The following is a 16,410-nucleotide window of genomic DNA, read 5'->3' as shown; positions in this document are numbered from 1 at the left end:
CACTATGGTTAATGCCGGCCCCTCAGTTTCTTGAAAATTTTCATCAAGCCCTACTCTCTTGGATTCAACCCAACAGAGGAGGACAACTAAACAACATCTCTATTCATCAAATTTTTAAGTCTACCTCAGGTGTACCATCGACTCCTTGCCATGATCAAAGCTGCATTGGAGTGGTCACACTGAGATCCCCCCCCTTCCCTGGTTTGCCCTCTTCAGTAGAAGAGGCGATTAGATCGGATGGAGTGCCTAGAGTTAGGATCATTGTCTCTTACCCTAACATTTTTTATGACCACATCATGCTCCAATGCTCATACTTCTCTCTTTTTTTATAGAAAGAAGGTGGCATTTATGCTCTGGATAGATCAGCTTGTAATGCCTTTCTTTTTTAGTACAGTGGTAGAGATGCTTGGAGAGATGATGCTTTTCACACTTTGTCGCACTCACTCCAATTTTCTTGGTCGAACAAAAGGTTGCAAATGCCCATCCATGCATGGATAGATAGATCTATGTTGATGATTTGGCACTTGACATAGGACGTTCAACATGCATTGCACCAGGGGTCACCGTGTCGTATCACTTTCCAGTGGTTCTTATGACTTTTGAGCCTCATGAGAGGCACCGCTTTGCTAGTATCACGATTCCATGTATTGTATGTTAGAGGAGGTCCTCATAGTGGATGTTTTATAGATATGGGTCTCTCTTTTGCAGGGTGGAATGTCGTCCCCTTCACATATTGTAGCTGCCCTGTCTAGTGTTAGTGATTTCTACCATACTATTGCTAACACCAGAAGACGTGAGATTCTCATGCAGGAAAGGGGACTTCGTCGACTTTCTCTTAGACAAGATGAGGAGTTCTTGGATAGTGAGCTGGCTGATGATACTGCTGTTTTTTTAGATGCTAATACACAGAACCTCACTTCCTTTAGTAGCCTTGGATTTGTTTTGCATTGCAGGAAAATTTCACAAATTAATTGGAACAAATCCAATATCTTTTGGATTAGTCATGAGGACACTCCAATCTGGGGGGGTGATTTTGGTTTTACTTGGATCCAGAGGGCTGTCCCTATCAATTACCTAGGCTACCAGGTCATTATGGACATATCTTCATTGCACAACAATTTGCCTTTGTGCTGGAGAGTGTTACAAGGAAGATTATTTTTTAGAGCTCAGCCAAACTTGACCTCGCTTCCAGGTTGTGGTGGCCAGCTAGGTATTGCTGGCCATGGCTTGGTTTATTTGTTCTTGTTGGTGCCATTCTAGGGACTGCATCACTCGGCTCAAAAGACAAATAAGGAATTCTATTTGGAGTGGTCTACATGATTCAACAGATACCATATCCAGGGTGGCTTGGGAGGATTTTGTCCTATCCAATTGGAAAGGTAGCCTCAATATATTAGATCTAGACTTACAGAGTAGAGCTTATACACAAGGTGGTGGTTAGAGGACTCTCACCAGGATAGGAACCTTGGAAGGATTTTTTATGAGATGGATTCAGTCCTACACTCCTTTCACTAGTGGAGATTGGAAAGATAGTACCAGATGGGTCTTTACTCCATCCTATCTCATTTGGGTAGTCGTCTCTTCTACGAGATTGTTAGGCAGCTAGTATGTGGAATGATAGTAGACTTGACAAGCATGGTAGACCACTACACATGTCTCACTCTATGCAGTAGTCTTCTTGGGAGAGGGGTCCTGCTTCCTCTGTAGGCTCTTGGAGGATTTTCAAGTGCCTTCCAAACGATCATAGATTCCAATTAGTAAGCCATCATAGAAAGTGTAAGGAGAATCCAGCATTTGATGCAGCCATACCCTTGGATTGGGTTCTTCTAGATGACAAGTTTCACTCTAGGGACACATGGCTAGGAGCTTTTATAAGATCAAATTTTCACGTTCTGGGACTACGAGGGTCAGACGGGGATGCCTAGGTCTTTGATGTTTAATCTAGGGACAAGTTATCTAGATTTGCATATGATATTCTTATGCATATTGCATTTTAGCTTGTCAGGGTTGTAGGTCATGTGGAACAGTGTTGTTTGGAGTTAAGGTGGTACCTAAACCCTAAACCCTAACCCGTCGCTGCAAACGATCACACAAACTCTTCACCCGGCCCTTGCAGGACGAACTGCTGCTGCTCCCCGCTCCTCCTGCTCCCCTCCTCACTGCTGCTCTCCTCGCTGCTGCTCTCCCCGCTCTCTGCTGCTCCCCCGCTCCTTGCTGCTCCTCCTGCTCCCCTCCTCGCTGTCCCCTCCCTTCCCTCCTGCTGCTCCTCCTCCCTGCTGCTGCTCCTCTCCCCGCTCCCTGCTGCCTCTCTCCCCGCTCCCTGCTGCTTCTCCTCGCTACCCCCTCCCCTCCTTCCTCGCTGCCCCTTCCTACCTGCCCTCTCCCCTACACTGCCCCTTCCCCCGCGCTGCAGCCTCCCCCCCCTGCGCTGCAGCCTCCCCCCCCCCCCCGCGCCTGCTGCTGCACCCCCTGCGCAGCAGCCTCCCCCCGCGCCTGCTGCTGCTCTCCCTGCGCAGCAGCCTGCTGCTCCTCCCCCCCCGCGCCTGCTGCTGCTACCCCTGCGCAGCAGCCTGCTGCTCCCCCCCCGCGCCTGCTGCTGCTCCCCCTGCGCAGCAGCCTGCTGCTCCCCTTCCGCACCTGCTGCTGCTCCCCCCCCGCTGCAGGCTGCTGCTCCCCCCCCGCTCCTGCTGCTGCTTCCCCCCGGCTGCAGCCTGCTGCTGCTTCTCCTCCCTTCTCCTTCCCCTTCCCTTCTCCTCGCTTCGTTTCTTCTTCTCTCTCCCTTCTCCTTCATCCTCTCCTTCTTCTGGATTACCCCTATTTTCTTATAGGGGTCTCCTGGGATTCAGGAAAGCGGACGGAGTTTTTATTTTTGTGTTTGAATCGGCCAACACACCTCGATTGACGAATGGGTTCCCATTCAGTCAATCCGTCTCCGCTCACACCGGCCGCGAGAACTGTAATTTTTTCAAAAGACGAGCTACAGCAGTTGCAAAAGGATTTCGAACATGAGTGTTCCACGACTTTCTTCGCACGCATTCATGGCTCACACCCCTCCAGGTCACAAGCTAGAGATTGGATGCTGTCAGCGCTTCCTCAGGACCTCGCCCCCCACCTCAAGGATGTTCGTTTGTTGGGACGGGGTTTCTTTCAGGTGTGCCTAGATTCCCCGGACGTCACGAGAGACCTGCTACAGGCCGGGTTTCTACTTCTAGGCTACAGGAGGATCTTTTTGTTTCCTTTTCAACTGGGATTTGACCCAGTTGAAGAGGACAAGCAGGGAGTTTCTGTTTTCATCAGGTTCCCTGGTCTTCCCTCAGTCTATCACCGGCTTCTTTCAGTTATTGGCGAGAGGTTTGGTGTGGTGGCAGAGATCCCCCCTCTCCCTGGCGAGCCCTCTTCGGCTGCTGAGGCGGTCAGGATGGACGGGGTACCCAGGGTTAGGGTCATTGTCCAGGACCCCAGTATTTCAGATGATCATATCATGCTACAGCGACCTGATGGGTCTTTTTTCCGCCAGAGATTTGAGGTTGCAGGTCGGCAGGACCAGTGCAGGATTTGCAGATCCTCGGGGCACTTCGCCAAAGATTGCCCAAAGAAGAAAAAGAGGCCCACAAAGCAACCAGCTCGTACTCGCTTACGACAGAGAGCTGGAGCAGGACCGACCGCTCCACAGATACGGCCTCAGACTCGGGCTCCCCCCTCTCCTAGGGCTACTCGAGTCCCTTCAGCACCCTACCCCACCTCTGGCCCACGGTGGGTTCCGGTCGCGGCTAGGCCCTCTACTCTAGTTCACTCCTCCACCTCTTCGGAGGCTACCCCCTTGGAGCCTCAGGAGGAGACTACTGTTCAGGAGCCTTGTTCAACTCCACCCTTGGATCAGGCTGTACCTTCCTCAGCAGCGCAGGTAGTTGGCACCTCGTCTGCACCACTTGTTGATCAGGATCCAGTACAGGTGCCTCCCTCTTTCGACAGAGGGAAGGGGGTTTTACATTCTCTTCCTGCTTCGGTAGGAATCCTTCGTACCCCCTCCCCAGGACTGGCTCAGCGGAACTCTTTTTCCGCTTTGGAGGACCTCTCTAGCCTCCCAGATGATGATTTTGTACCCTCTACTTTTGGAGAGCCAGTTATCGGCATCCCTGTTGAGAGATCATTCTCTCTCTCACCTGTGGATTTTCCTCCCCTCGGACCTCGTGTGTATGGCAGGAGGTCTGCTCCGGTAGAGGCTTCTGTTTCCGCCACCAGGTCGGGTAAGATATTCCAACCCACTTCCTCCCGCCGATGAGGATAGCCAGTTGGAATATACAGGGATTGGGCGGCATCCCTCATCGCCGTCGCAGACAGCTGATCAGGAATCAGCTCCATCCAGGTGTTTCAGGTGGTTCCCTAGACATTCTTTTTCTTCAGGAACACAAACTGGATTTCAGAGATTGCTCCAAGTCAGGTAAGCTGCTTTCAGGCCGGACTTTTTGGCTTCCTGCCTTGGGAACCAGAGGAGGTACATGCATTTCAGTTTCAGACTCTATTCTCCCTCTGGTCATTGGACACGGTACCATAACCCCCTCCAGGGCACAGTGGGTTTTACTTCTGATTGACGGATGTAAGGTTGGTTTCCTCAACCTTTATGCTCCAAACAACAGAGGGGACCGTGTTTTGTTTTGGAAAGAGTTGCTCTCGTGGGCTGACATTGCGGATTCATGGATTATTGGAGGTGACTTCAACATGGTTGAGGCACCTTCTGATAAGAAAGGGGGCAGAGAAGGTGGTATCCACTCCCTTGAGAGAGCAGCCTGGGATGCCTTCTTGTTCAGGTTTAGTGGCAGAGATGCTTGGTCAGATGATGCATTTCTTGTTCAGTCTCAGTCACTTTTGTTTTCATGGTCGAACCATAGGGTGCAGATGCCTATCCATGCTCGGATTGACAGATTCTATGTGGATGACTGGGCTCTTGATAGAGGGGGGACAGTTTGCATTGCACCCGGTGTTTCCACTTCAGACCATTTTCCGGTAATTTTGTCCATTTCAGAGCCTCATCTGAGAGGACGGTCTCACAGTATCAGGATCCCAGACGCCTTATACATGGATGAGACTCTCACAGAGGTAGTGTTGGAGATCTGGGTTTCTCATATGCAGGGGGGGGTGGCCGGTCCTTCACATGTGGCCACAGCACTTGACAGTATCAGCGACTTCTATCACTCAGTTGCTAGTGCTCGACGAGGTGAGGTACTCAGGCGAGAGATCGGTATCCGCCGGCAGTTGGCAGCCCTTCAGAGGGAGGAGCAGAAACGACCATCAGATGCTTGGATACAGGAGCGCCTTGCTGCCGCAAGGGCTCACTTGCAGACCTTGCTTGATCAGAGAGCAGAGTATGCCTTCCATGCACGGGAGTCCTTTTGGATACAAATGGGAGGGAGAGTCAATAAACATTTTTTCTCTACACTTGGCCCCAGACATAGTAGAGAGAGTGTCAGGCAGCTTATTGACTCTGACGGCGTTTTGCAGTCCCATCCGGAAACCGTCATGCATTTAGCGACAGATTTTTATACCTCCCTTCTTTCCGCAGATCCGAACTCACAGGCCAGAGAGGCGGCTAGAGGTGAAGTTTGGCAGAGTTTACCTGTGTTGGTCACCCCAGAGATGTTATGCTCACTTGATGCACGCTTTACCAACACAGAATTCAAGGCTGCTCTTTCTGCCCTTCATAAGGGCAAATGCCCTGGTTCTGATGGTCTTACTCCTACTTTTTTTATAGCCTTTTGGGATATGATAGGTGATCATATTACTTCAGCCCTGCAGGGCATTTGGGACTCGGGTGAGATGCCTGACTCATTGACCGAGGGACTCATTCACCTTATCCCGAAAGGTGGCAACAGGAATTTTGTATCCCATTGGAGACCCATCACTCTTTTGGGCACACTTTACAAAATCCTTGCCAAGGCGATCAGCATCCGACTACAGCCCCTTCTTCCAGACCTGATCCATGATACTCAGACAGGCTTTGTGCATGGCAGGAGCATTTTTGATAATATCTTTTCCTTTTGGGAAGCCACAGAGTGGGCTATGCAGAGTGGGCAGAGGCTAGCAGTTTTACTCTTGGACTTCGAGAAAGCCTATGACAGAGTAGATTGGGGTTTTCTTGAGGGCACTCTTCTACGGTTTGGATTTTCAGATGCTTGGATCAGAGGTGTGGCCTCCCTTTACAGATCAGCCCACAGCCAGGTTTTGATTGGTGGGGTAAGGGGTGACAGGTTTCAGATTTCCAGATCAGTTCGTCAGGGATGCCCTTTAGCCCCCTTCCTCTTTCTTTTTGTGGCAGAAGCTATGAGTATCTTCCTTAGATCTCAGGCTGAGCTTTTTGGGCTGAGACTGCCCTTGAGACAGGAGCAGGAGCTTTTTGACTGTGAGTTGGCTGATGACACTGCTATTTTTATTCAGGCCTCCTTGCAGTCACTTGTTTCTTTCCGGACAGCCTTGGATATTTTTTGCTCAGCTGCAGGGGCACACATTAACTGGCATAAATCCTTTGGCTTTTGGATCAGTGATGAGGACACTCCAGGCTGGGGTGTTGACATTGGTTTTTCCTGGATTCAGAGGGGTGTTCCTATCAGGTATTTGGGATGCCAGGTAGGATTGGACATCTCTCCAGCACAGCAGTTTGCCCCAGTACTAGAAAGTATAAGGAAAAAGCTCCTATTCTGGAGCTCTGCCAAACTCGACCTTGCATCTAGAGTTGTGGTAGTGAATCAGGTTCTCTTGGCCACCTCCTGGTTCGTGTGTTCTTGCTGGTGCCGGTCTAGGGATTGCATCACTCAGCTCATCAGACCAGTCAGGAATTTTTTATGGAGTGGACTTGATGGCACAGCAGATGTTGCAGCAAGGGTGGCCTGGGAGACCATTATTCTCCCTACATGTGAAGGGGGCCTTAATGTCATTGACCCGGACTTGCAGTGCAGGGCATTGCTTTGTAAGGTGGTGGTGAGGGGACTCATGCTTGGGCAGGAACCTTGGAAGGATTTCTTTTTTGGACGCATTCAGGCTTGCACACCAACCTTGGGAGATGATTGGGTAGACAGCCCTCGCTGGATTTTCACATCAGCCCCTCTCAGATCTCCTGCCTCTCCTCTCATGACTGCCATCCTGAAAGCTTGGGGGAGCTTCAGGAACACTCTTCGAAGGATTCCTCCTTCTACCGTCGAAGAGATTGATAGGCAGCCGATCATTTGGAATGATAGTATTCTTGACGAGCATGCCAGACCATTGGGCACTTCCCATTACATGCAGTGGTCTAAATGGGAGAGAGGCCCCGCCTACACAGTAGGCACTTGGAAATCTTTTATCAGGCTACTTGTGGATCAGAGACTGCAGTCCGTGAGTCACCTCAGAGGGGTAGCACGCAGGATTCAGCAGATAGATGCAGCCATCCCGGTGGAATGGACAGTTGAGCTGCCTATTACTTCCACCACTTGGATGGGAGCTTTTTCGCGGACATCAGTTCCTTTACAGGTGATCGCTCTCCGAGGTCTCGGGGAAGACGCTCTGGTATTTGATGTTGGGGTTGGAGGTTTACTTTCTACATCCAGGGATGGCATTCTTCTTGAGGTTGCCTTTCAGCCTGTCAGGATTGCTGGTTTTGTGGACCTTGGAGCGGGCCTGCAGTGGTACTTAGACCCCGACCCTCTGCTCTTGGCCTTGGGATCCTGGAGGTTGTGGTTATATGGAGGTGCACCTATCAGGTGCTTGCAGTGGGACCCAGGAGAGTGGGAATGGATAGATCATGGGCACCGAGAGAGGGGGATTCCCTTCTTTCGTTTCACGGTTGGTAATGCCAGGAGGTTTCAGCTGAACAGTAGGGGTTGGATTCCCTCCAGAGCCCCCCATTGGGAAAGCTTCTTCATCACCGCAGACTTGCGTAGAAATTTCTGGAGGAGGCTCTGGAAATCCCTCAGAAATAGAAAGATCACTCTTTTCTTTTGGCTTTCTATTCATGGAGGGATTGCAGTGAACCTGTGGAGATCACGTTTTGGGGCTGATCCCACTTGTCCTCGCTGTCACTCTGCAGAGGAGTCAGTGCGACATTGCCTTTGGGACTGCAGTCAGGCGAGGACTGTTTGGAAAGGGGTTGCTCGGATACTCAGCATCTTTCACACATCCCCTTTCTTCATGACTTGGGGCTCGGTCGCATGGTTATCTCTTACCGGGCCCCAGGTGTTTTATGAGGGTGAGCCTTCTTCTTGGGCACTCTCGGTCCGCCGGCAGATGATAGAGCCCTGCTCTCTACAGGATGTACCACTTACTCCTTTCAGAGCTTCTCATGTTTCAGTGGACACCTCTTGGGAGATTTTGGCTAGCATTTCCTCTTGGCACATTTGGAGAGCCAGATGTACTGAGGCCTTGGATGGCACCCAGATACACCCATTACAGGTGTTCACGGGTATTTGGACTGACACGGTTCACACTTTGATAGCCATATGGGCTAGTATGCAGGGTTCTTCACAGGCAGCCTCTTCTAGAAGGACTATTTTTCTTCGAGTTTGGAGGGGTTCTCCCTTTTTCTCGGAGGCTTCTACCGGATTGAGATGGCACTTTCAGCCTCAATCCTTTCTTTTTGGCTCTTGAGCTTTTCGTGCATTGCATGATGTATCCCGTATGGAGCTTGCTCTAACGGTTTTTCTTTAATACTTAATAGAAGTCTCTTTTTGCAAAAAAAAAAAAAAACCCTAACCCGGGTCACATTCCCTCGGTCCCATGGCTTTGACTCTATCGAGTTGTTCCCATAAAGTATTTGCAGTGGGAACCCCGGTAGTGGGAATGTATTGATGCACGGTACTAAGAGAAGAGCCTCCCCTTCTTTTGATACACGGTTAATAATACCAAGAGGTTCTAGCTCAACCTCAACGGTTGGAAGCCCACCAGAGCTCCTCATTGGAATAATTTTCAGATTTCTACTAATGTGCAAAAATCCTTTTGGAAGAGACTCTAGAAAACCCTCTATAATAGAAAAACCAATCTTTCTTTTGGCTTTCTATTCATGGCAATATTGATGTGAACCAGTGGAGGTCTAGGTTTGGGGCTGATTCCACGTGTTCTTGTTGCCTTTTTGCTAATGAGTCTATTTAAAGAGAAAAGTGATATATTCCATTCAAAACGAATCATACAACAAGTGGGAGAGAAAGTACTCTATCCCTAGCCTCAACAATGTGGCAAAAAAGCCATGGTGGTGGTCTAAAATGCCACGACATCCCAAAAGGGGTCAAATGAAAAAATAATGAGCAGTCCCATGTCCTCATGAAGGATAAAAGTCTCCCACGAGCTGCCAAAGAGGTGCCTGTACACGACTCCCACTGACTCCTGAGAGTGAAGATAATCTCCGCCCAAATGGAAGCGAGAGTGTCAGCCTCCGTGCATAAATGGCCCCCAAGGACAAAAGAACATCGCGAACACCATATCCGCCATAGAGTAATGCTGGAAATCACCTCCCAGGCTGACCCTGCAGGTGAAGTAGGCATGGAATTCTGAGCTGGTACAGGTACCAAAAGTAAATCCTGCGGCTCCATGATGCTGACATCTGTGGGACCCCGTCTTTGGCGACGCTGCATGAAGAAACCGTGGTCTCCTGACTCTAACTCAAAGAGAGCAAAGGCTCCAGATCCTCTCTCCCAAAGGGCAGCGCCCCATGTCATCAGAAAGGACACGGATGTAACATATGAGAACAATTTGAAGATACCTGTCCATACCACTCTAGAGCTGGGGCAGCTCCATAAACAATGCTTACTAGATTCCTCTGCAAGCTAACAACGCATACACAAGGAGGGTCTACCCATCTGCTAAAGCCAAGTACCCACAGGTATACCCCTATGTATAGTGAGCCAAAGAAAGTAGGAGACTTTCCTGGCTCTACTGATGCCCCAAAAGTGAGTCCAGTAGCTCAGCAAGAGCTCTGCAGTAAGTCCCTGTGAGTGCCAATGCTGTGAGGCAGATGGTAGGTGATGAGAGTCTCTCTGCTGAAGCCTATAACCTGCCCTCGTCGAGTACTGGAAAAAGAAAAGAGGACGAACGCCTGCCACCGGAGCAGGCCACGTCCACTCACCTGGGTCCCAGTCGAGCTCCACGAGAGGTCGACCCTGAAAAATCCAAAGTCTCCATCTAGGATCTTCTGCAATGGTCAACCTGGAAGGATCTGTGGCCCATTCCTTACCCAGGCAACCAATGACCCTGACTCTCTGCCAAAGGAGCTCCTGTCGGTCCAAGGGCTGAGTGGGATACAATCTGTGAGAGGAGTCCGTCTCAAAATAAGTAAATGGTGCCGGTCCTAAACGAATTCCAATGCATAGCCCAGCCTCACTAAAACAACCTGACCAAGTAGAGATGGGATGAACATAGGCTGGATCTGTAAGCATATCCCTCCACTCATGAGGAATAGCTCTCATAATCAGTAATCTGGTGGCAGCAATCTGTTCGAGTGGCCCATGTCTATCTCTGATCTCCTCCTCTGACATCTCCACACCTCCCCTGAACCAATCTCCAACTGTCACAACCCCCTTAGCATGCCATCTCGCCAAGGGAGTCCTAAGTTCTGTACCAGGGGAAGATCCCTGATACGGAACCAGGGGGTTATGATAAAGTGGCTTGGTGCAATTTCCTCTCTGGAGGAGGGAACTGCTCTGATGAGGTGCTATCGAAAATGATCCCATATCTGAATAAGCCTTTTCACAAATGGTGAGGAAGGCTGAGAATGTTGGCCCGTCAGGAAGATCCAACTGACTCTACCTGCCCACTGGCCTGCTCCCCTAGGGGTGCACTAATGAATCCCATGCAGTAAGAACTGCTTCCACGGCTGATCTCCTGGAGTCAAACCTCTAACAAGAAGTTTGACTAAAAGGGCTCTGCTTTGCATCTCAGGATCAAGAACCCCAAGTCCTCCCTGCGAGGAGGGTAAAGTGATAGTATCCCATGAAACCCTAGCCCTAGTGTCCTCAGAATTGTCGCCACCACTCCACAGAAAGTTCCGGAGCAATCTCCTCACCTGACGGATCGAGTCAGCATGAAAGCACCAAGATGACGCAACGTACCACATAGTCGCTAGTAGAACCTGGTTGAGTACCAGCGCTCTTCCGGCCAAAGAAAGTCTAGCCGTACTCCAGTAGGCTAGCTTTCTCCGGATGCTCTCAAGAACTGGGGCAAACTGTTGCGTCGGGGACACCTCAATGCGAACCTAGAAGCCTAGATATCTCGTGGAGGTGCCTCTGGGAATCCATACAAAGCCTCTGTCTCCCCCCCATGCTAGGGTATCCTGCTGAGCTTTTTGATTTGTTCCAGATGCATTTTGATTTGTTCCAATTGACAAGTCCCCCTGAGGCTAGGCAGAACTTGTCAATTGAATCCGCAGCAATAGCGAGACTATATGCATCTCCTCTGACTGTCAGTGCCGTGTCGTCAGCAAACTCAGTGTCCAGAAGCTCCTGCTCCTGCCGGATAGGCAGATGGAGGCCCAAAGTGCCATGACTGGTAGCCTGCATAAAGTATCCCATAGCCTCCACTACGAAAAGGAAAAGGTAAGGTGCAAGCGGGCATCCCTGTCCTACCGATCTGGATAGCTGAAAAGCCGGTCCTCTGCCTCCACAGACCACCATCCTGCTAGAAGAGTGGGAGTAAAGTGAGGAGACCCTAGAAATCCATCTATCGCTGAAGCCTAGCCTCCTCATAGTGCCCTCCAAGAAACACCAATCCACCCTATCATAAGCCTTCTCAAAATCGAGAAGAAGAACTGCAACCTCCTGTTGACTCTCCTTCGCCTAGTGAGTGGCCTCCCAAAAAGTAAAGATGTTATTCAAGATACTCCGATCTTGGACAAATCCTGTCTGAGTAACTCTGATGATATCTGGCAGCATAGGCTTTAGGCGAAGAGCCAAGGTCTTCGCTAGGATCTTGTAGGCTGTCCGTAGAAGTGTAATGGGTCTCCAATTACGTAGGACTGTCTTGTCTCCCCCTTTCGGGATGAGACAAATCATACCTGTGCATAATGTCTCGCCCAAAGATGCTGTATCGAGAGCCTCTGAAAAGGAAGAGAGTAGATGAGGCCCAATCGTATCCCAAAGAGCTCTAAAAAGAAGTGGCGACAAATCGTCCTCCCCCGGGCATCTGTCTCTGGGCAGCTCATGTAACGCGTCCGTGATCTCCAAGAGTGATAGTGGGCTATCCAAAACATGACTCATCCTGTCTGAGACCATCAGGGGGACATGGCTCCAAATCTCCTCTCTGGCTCTGATCGTCTCTTCAGTGACTGGATCGGCGGTGTAAAGAGTGGAATAGAAATCAGAAGTGATCTCAACAAGACGGTGAGGGTCCGTCTGAAGAGACCCGGCCTCATCCACAAGTCTACGAAGACTGTCCGAAGAGTATCTCTGACCCACTGCCCTGAAGGACTCTCTAGAGCATCTATCCCCCTTCTGAATCCAGAAAGTCTGCTGTTAGTAAAACCTGAACTGGGCCCTCCTGCCCTGAATCTCCTCTAGTCTCTCCTGAGCCTCCGAAAGCTGCCCTCTGATGAAAAGAGAATGAGGAAAACTCTGAATCAATCTCTGAAGTCTGGATACCTCCGCTCTTGCGTTCCGATCTCTGATTCTGAGCTTTTCCTTCTCCTCTTTTGCCCTCAACTGGCAGGCCGTGCTGACTCTAGCCAAAGCCTCCTCTACCCACATCAACCAGCCCTGATCCACAGGAGTGTCCTCTGACAACCAAGCCTCTCTCAACCGTTCCACGAACTCTGTGTCCTGAAAAACAAAGTCCGGAACTCTCACTGAGCCTGTGCTCTCCAATCTAGAGGTAGGAAGAATCTGTAAAAGTACTGGAGCATGGTCAGATAAAACATAACCCGGGCGGATCCCAATCTGTCCTCCTCTGGCCTGGCCCCATTGGCCAATATAAAACCTGTCAAGTCTGACCAAAGAAAGAGAGCCATGGAAAACCCCGGACCAAGAGAGCTGAAGACTGTTAGCTAAGTGACGGAAGTCGTCCAATCGAGCTGCATCATGAAGTCCAGCATGCAAAACAAAACTATCCCACTCCACTCTCTCCCTATCAGAAAGGCCACCCTCTGTCTGACCCGCCTTGTCTTTAGAGAATTCAACCATGTTGAAATCTCCTCCAACAATCCAGGTGTTTGCCTGAGGAAGGGACTCTCTGAGCTATCGCCAAAAAGCACGTCTGTGGGCTGGATCCGTGGGAGCATACACATTGAGAACACCAACTGTTGTGCTCTCAATATGAAGAATAACATAGCATGCTCTGCTCTCCACTAGTGTACCCTCTTGGGTGATCTCTGAGGCCCACCTAGCTGAAACTGAAATGCAAACTCCTCCCCTCGTGCCATCCGCTGGGCTCCAATATGTCCGGCTCTGTCCTCTGAGTAAGGATCTGCATCTGTCAATCCAGTCTTGGGAGAGCTTATGCTCCTGGATAAGCACAATGTCTGGAGGGGACTCTGAGGAAATAAACCGAAGGGAGTCCCTAAGCAACTGCAATCTAGGAACTCCCAATCTACGACCATCTGCATCTGAGGTAAATCTGCGGCCGTTCAGTCCTCTCACATTCCAAGAAATGATGGACAGCCTAGACATCGGATGGAAGTGAGGGTGTGCCAGTGGCAACGGCACAAAACTCTCTCTCTGATGGCGCAATCCAAAGAAACTCCAAATCTGCCCCAACTCATGTAAAATGGCTCCATCCAAGGGAATAGTACACTGGCGCGAACTGAGGAGCTGAAAGTCAAACCAACCAGCACTCCTGGGCAAATCAAAGTCTCCCTGAATCTCAAAGAACTGAAACAGAAAGGCCCTGCCACCGAAGCTGAAGAGTCCTAGGGCAAGAATGAATCTGCAAGCCGACAATACGATGAACCGATGAAAACTGAGTCATGCACATGAGTTGTCTAGCAATCTCGCTGTCAAGTAACTCAGCTGACCAGCTTTCGCTCCCCCGAGATCGAAAGCTACTTGCGGAGAAACGAAGAACGTGCCCCTCTCTGGAGAGAGTAACAGATCCCAAGTACTCCTCTACCTCCTCTGACCGTCGGCAAAATACCGGTAGAAGTTCCAATCGAGTGAGGGAGTCTGTGATAACCCCTCGAGCCAAAAAGGGCCAAAACTCAACAGGCAAATCTCTGTCAACCATCCTGGGGTCAGGTCTAGGAGTCAAAAGAGCTGAAAAGGGCTGAGCCGTCCTGACTCTGCTCCTGGAATAGGTGAAAGGGAGAGGAAGAATCTGCGACGAGGTGCCTGTCCGCGTGGGTGACTGATACTCTCGCTCGATCTCGTCTGCTAGGATCTCCCAATCCTCACGCCTGTCTGGGTACTGAGCAAAATCTGTGACCGCACTCACAAAAGATCTGGATAAATCAGGAGTGAAAAGCTGCAAGGACGAGGCTGTATTGGAAGGGGTGTCTAAAAGGACGCTCCGCATAGCAACAAAGGAAGGTACTGTGCGACGGGGCTGTGAAAGGGGTCTCGAGGGAACCTCGTACATGCGCATGAGATCCTGGGACAGGCTCTGACTCTGACCTGTGTCGTAAAATACCACTCTCTCAATGGACTGCTGGGGAGAGGCATCCATCACAGTAACTACAGCCTGAGCAGTCTCCTGCTGAATAACTGTCTCCGTAACCAATATCTGAACCTTCGGGGTAGTAGTGTCTAGAGTCATCAAATCCTGAGCTACTGTCTCCTGCACAGTGTGAAGACCTGCCTGTGGATGGTCCTCCGCATCTCCCCTTTCTGGGGTCTCCTGCACATGTGTCTCGACTCCCTGAGCTACCGTCTCCTGCACAGTGTCAAGACGTGCCTGCGGATGGTCCTCTGCATCTCCCCTTTCCGGGGTCTCCTGCACATGTGTCTCGACTCCCTGAGCTACCGTCTCCTGCATAGTGTCAAGACTTGCCTGCGGATGGTCCTCTGCATCTCCCCTTTCCGGGGTCTCCTGCACATGTGTCTCAACTCTCTGCCATCTGTGAGCTCGCACCTAGGGCTGCTCATACTACTGGCTCTCTCTCTGTCTCCATCTCCTCCGAGCTCTCCATGAAAGCTGTTCCATTGGAGGCACCTCCAGGTCCTCTCAGTCCACTGGAGGCTCCCCCAGAGGAGTCTCCTCTCGTTCTGCTGAATGAGTCGAAGCAGGCTCAGAGACCCCTGGAGGCTGAACTGTAGGCTCTGGGTCACTCGTAGGATGAGAAGGATCCGGAGTCTCTGATCGAGGCCAACGACTGAGGCAATCCCTAATAAAGTGACCTCTCTTCCGACAGAAAAGACACTGATCAGGAAGCCCCTCGTACAAAACCCTTTGCTGCATCTGGACCCCATCTCCCGTGGAGTACGAAATCAAAGTAGGCAAAGGTCGAGGAGGGGGGAACTCTGAAGTGAGTCTGACCCTCGTAACACCTGTACCAGCAAGTGACTGAGCATAGGAAAGTCTAGCACCTGATGGGATGACTGTACCTGCCACGCTAGCCATATGCTCCACAGCTCTGCGACAAGAGCTGACCTCATCAGGAAGTCCAGGGAAAAGCATCCAAAAAGAGACCTGACGCAGTCCCGGGGAAGTAGTACTGAAGTGCTTCCGCCAAGGCCACAAATGGATTCATAAGTACTCTTTGAGCCTGCTCTGTAGACTAAAGGCCAAAAGAAAAGTACCCTCTGCCAAGCAATCGGAAAACCGTAACTAAGACACCCAATGAGGCCATGCTGGTGTACACCCAATCACGTAACTGTTAGCCTCTACCAGGTAGAAAGCCAATGATGTGCGTCAAACGAAAACCCTCCTCTGCTACCTCAATCATCTGCACAATGTCAGGAGGAAAAGAAACAGTGACTTCAATCTCCTCAGGTTCGGTGACGGGAGTGGCATTAGTGTCCTCCATTGTCTCAGCTTGCACTGTCCTGAGGGGAGGAGCTACCTCTGCTGAAAATACCCACCAAGAACTCGCAACCAACCTCTAGAATCCCAAAAAACCCCTGGTTAAAGAAAGCCCCAAGCTTCAGCCTGCGTGGAATGAAAACAGGCCGCTCAATGCTGAAGCAGAAAGCTCCGCCAATGTCTGGAAGCAGCCCAGGAACTCAGCTCTCCGGAACACGAGCAGAACAGGCTCGGAGAGGGCCCTGAAGCAGCCCAGCCTGAAGCGCAAGGGCGGTCTAGATGGCAGCCTAAAGGGGCGCGACCAGCAGCAGCCAGCAGGACCAGCAGGGCACGACCAGCAGCAGCCAGTCGGGCTGTAGGGGGGGGCCACAACGCGAGCGGGCTGAATGGGGGGCTCGACCACCAGGGCACGACCTGCAGCAGCCAGACGGGCTGAAGGGGAGGCGTGACAGCAGGTTGAAGGGGGGCGCGATGCGAGAGGGCTGAAGGGGGGGGAGGGGGGGAGACCTG

At 50.9% G+C, this 16,410-nt stretch overlaps 1 protein-coding gene across 1 annotated transcript in view; it reads left to right on the top strand.

The window, feature by feature from the left end:
* LOC147900632 (dynein-1-alpha heavy chain, flagellar inner arm I1 complex-like) overlaps positions 1–16,410 on the top strand; it is a 714,561-nt gene that overhangs the window by 495,429 nt on the left and 202,722 nt on the right. The gene's annotated exons all lie outside the window — the stretch shown is intronic.

This window comes from Dipteris shenzhenensis, chromosome 6 (assembly GCF_047967505.1).
Source record: "Dipteris shenzhenensis isolate YYH24624 ecotype China chromosome 6, Dip_SZ_1.0, whole genome shotgun sequence".
Classification (NCBI taxonomy): Eukaryota; Viridiplantae; Streptophyta; class Polypodiopsida; order Gleicheniales; family Dipteridaceae; genus Dipteris; species Dipteris shenzhenensis.
This window is presented reverse-complemented; position numbering and strand designations above follow the sequence as displayed.